The following is a 4,107-nucleotide window of genomic DNA, read 5'->3' as shown; positions in this document are numbered from 1 at the left end:
TAAGTGTTGAAAGAAACTGTGATACAAAAATGTTAATATTTTTTTGTATTCTTTTTTAATCTCATTATTAATTGTGGGACAAATACAAGTATAACAATGAAGAGCTAACACTCTTCTCACTAATAACAATAGACACCAGAAAACAATGGAATAGTATCTTCAAAATCCTGAGACCAAACAAACCAAACCAAACCAAACCAAACAAAATAATTTTATATTCAAATAAACTATCATTCAAGAGTAAGTGTGAGATAGGAATTGGTGGGAGATGGTGGCAAGACAAGAATAACAAAACCATAAATATACAATTACTTTTATAATAGTACCAGGTATAAATATTCATTTAACAACCCACAAACAACAAACGTCAAGGCTACATCAGAACCTATGTGAGACAACCAGAGAGAAACAATGGGTATCTGACAAATATGAGAACAGGAGAATGAACAAATTGCCAACAAATACATCTTAGAAATTGCACTGTGGAGGCAGGGGTGGTGCAATGGGTAAATAGGATGAAATTTAGCATTCCTATTAATAGGATTCATAGTAAGTACCGAAAAGCCTGGAGAATGCTGGGTTTTATAGATTCATTAAATTAATAAACTAAAGCATCCACCCAGGACTAAATCTCATAATGAGGAAACATAATTAAGAGTTGAAACCAAAGAGAAGAAGGGGTTGTAGAAGAATTACAAAGCCTTCAAAACTGTGCTGAAATATCTCTCCATCTTAGTTTCAAGAAAACAATTTTCCATAAAAACTAAAATTGGAAACATGCCAGGAATATGTACCCAACATTTAAAATTTAACCTATTTCAAAATAAGCTGAAAGTCATTAAGAAAATAAAATCATAGTAAATAGTTTAGTAGTAAAAATTATGTGTGATTTTAGTATTGCAGCATTGTTGTCATATTTTTAGAATTCTCCTTTAGAGATTTAAAATATTTAAAAGATTATGGATGATACAAATGATTGACTATGTTAATAGTTGGCGAAGCTAAATAATAGGTAAATGGAGTCTCAGTATGCTCTTTTGTTTACTAATATGTATGTTTAAAACTTTTCAAAAGGAGCATTGAACTTTTCAAACTGAGAAGCTGATGAAAGCCATTATTTTCTTGTTGAGCAATCCCCCTTCCTGGTATGTAGATGCAGGTGGCCACTATATCTGATTCTCCATAAAGATGAATGACATCATTTGTTTGCCACATCCTGGTGATTCTGAGACACTGCCCCACCCAACTTTCAGGCACACCCAACTTCTTCTAGTGGCTTTTTTGTACAAACTGCCTACCTTGGATCATGCTGCAGACATCCCTAGGGTCTCTCAAAGAAACGCAGAACCTGGAGAAGCAGCATCTGATTTCAGTGTGTCCTGTACCTTTGGCTGAGCAGCCCTAAGCCCAGCACTAGCAGCAGCAGCCAGCCTTGGTTCCTGTCTTGGCCTCTTGAGGCACTTCCATGCATGGCATGGGCACCCATCATGTGCAGATTGCTTTGTGCCTTCTGCTGGGTGCCCCTGGGAGGGGGCATGGGCTGCAAGTGAACTTGACCTGCAACAGGGCCCCTCCCAGGTGAACCTGGGGCTGGTGCACCCAGTAGCCAACTTTAAAATGAGCTGGAACTTCACCCAGTTACCTCAAAGAATGACATACCTAAGAAGAGAATTGGGCAGGCATCAGAACCCTGCTGAGGCAGATCCTGCTTTGTAGGGTCAGCCCCTGCACCACAATTCCTCCACTGAGTCAAGGACAGTCCTCACAACAAATGAGCCCAGGGGACAATCTTTACCATTGACGTGCAAATAGCAACCAAGGCTCAAAACAAGAGGAGAGAACACACAACCCTCACAAGGGACACAATTAGAGTGTGTGGCTTAGGTGAATTGGAAGACTGCACCACTGAGTCCCACAGGACACCTACTATATAAGGCCACTCTACTAAGGCCAGGTTACATAGCAGCCCTAACTAATACATAGAAACCTACACAGGGAGGCAGTCAAAATTGGGAGACGAAGATATATATCTCAAATAAAAGAACAGAACAAAGCTCCAGAAAAAGAACTAAACAAAATGGAGACAAGCAATTCTACCAGATGCAGAGTTCCCACACTGGTTATAAGGATGCTCAGTGATCTCAGGGAGAATTTCAACAAAAAGATAGAAAACATAAAAATGAAGATAGAAAATATAAAATAAGAACCAGTCAAAAATAAATAATATAATAACTAAAATGAAGAATACATTAGAGAGAATCAACAGTAGATTAGATGAAGCAGAGGACTGATTCAGTGATTTAGAAGACAAACTAGCATAAAACACCCAATCAGAACAGCAGAAAGAAAAAAGAATCCAAAAAAAATGAGGACAATTTTAGGGGCCTCTGAGACAGTATCAAGGATAACAACATTTGCATCATAGAAGTACCAAGAAAAGAGAGAGAGAAGGAATTGAAAACCTATTTGAAGAAATAATGATGAAAAGCTGCCCTAACCTGGCAAAGGAAATAGATATACAATCCCAGGAAGTGCAGAGTCCCAAATAAGATGAACCCAAAGAGGCTGACACCAAGACACATTGTAATTGAAATGCCAAAAGTTAAAAACAAAAATGGAATCTTAAAAGCAGCAAGAGGAAAGCAGTTAGCTATGTACAAGGGAGCTCCCATAAGACTATCAGCTGATTTCTCAACAGAAACTTTGCTGGCCAGAAAGGACTGGCAGGAAGTAGTCAAAGTGATGAACCCAAGGGCCTACAACCAAGATTACTCTACCCAGCAAAGCTATCATTTAGAATCGAAGGACAGATAAAGAGCTTCCCCGACAAGAAAAAGCTAAAGGAGTTTCTCACAACCAAGTCAGTATTACAAGAAATCTTAGAGGAACTTATTTATGATGGAAAAAATCAAAATATGTAGAATAAATTGTCAATACCTACATACCTATCAATAACTCATTTAAATGTAAATGGATTAAATGCTCCAATCAAAAGATAGGAGGGCTGAATGGATATGAAAACAAGACCCTTACATATGCTCCCTAAAAGAGACTCAATTCAGATCAAAAGATACACACAGTTTAAAAGTAAAAGTATGGAAAAAAGGTATTTCATGAAAATGGAAACAAACAGCTGGAGTAACAATACTTATACCAGACAAAATAGACTTTAAAGCAAAGACTATAACAAGAGACAAAGAAAGACCCAGTAATCCCACTTTTGGGTATTTTTCCAAAGAAACCCAAAGTACTATTTTACAATAGCCAAGATATGAAGGCAACTTTGGTGTCCATGAATGGATGAATGAATAAAGTGGTACATATAAACAATAGAATATTATTCAGCCATAAAAAAGGAATGAAATCATACAATGTGCAACAACAAAGATAGACCTAAAGGGTATTTTGCTGAGTGTAGTAAGTCAGACAGTGAAAGACAAATGTCATATGATTTCACTTACAAGTGGAATCAAAATAACAAAATAAACAAATAGACAAAACAGAAACAAACTCATAGAACATTTTGATGGTTACCAGATGGGATGGGCATTGAGGTAGGTGAAAAAGGGGAAGGGATTAAGAAGTACAAATTGGTTGTTACAAAGTAGTCATGAGGATGTAAAGTAAAGCATAGGAAGTATAATCAATAATATGGTAATAACTATGTATAGTGCCAGGTGGGTACTAGTCAGGGGGATCACTGCATAAATTACATAAATTTCTAACCACTATGGTGTCCACCTGAAATTAATATAAAAATAAGAATAAATTAAATTTTACAGCATTTTTATTTACCAGTAGGAAAAACCACTTATTTGTCAAATGTAATATGCATTTAGCTAGGCTTTATTCAGTGAAAAAGTTTGTTATCAAATATTATATAAAACCCTTTATGACTAAGGTTTGTTAAATTATAGCCAATTGATAGGATTATTAGCTAGGGATATTTTGTGCATTGATTTAATATAAAAGCTCTCTAAACATCCTTTCAGAGTCCACATGTTGGTTTGTCCCTAGTAATGAAAGTCTAGAAGAAATAAAACACCAAGTCTACCACTATCAATCTTCTGAGTTCATGTAGCCCCTGGAAATCCTAGTGTTCTCCAT

Source organism: Hipposideros armiger, unplaced genomic scaffold (assembly GCF_001890085.2).
Source record: "Hipposideros armiger isolate ML-2016 unplaced genomic scaffold, ASM189008v1 scaffold_697, whole genome shotgun sequence".
Lineage (NCBI taxonomy): Eukaryota > Metazoa > Chordata > Mammalia > Chiroptera > Hipposideridae > Hipposideros > Hipposideros armiger.
The sequence above is the reverse complement of the archived record's forward strand: the minus strand, read 5'-3'. Positions refer to the sequence as shown.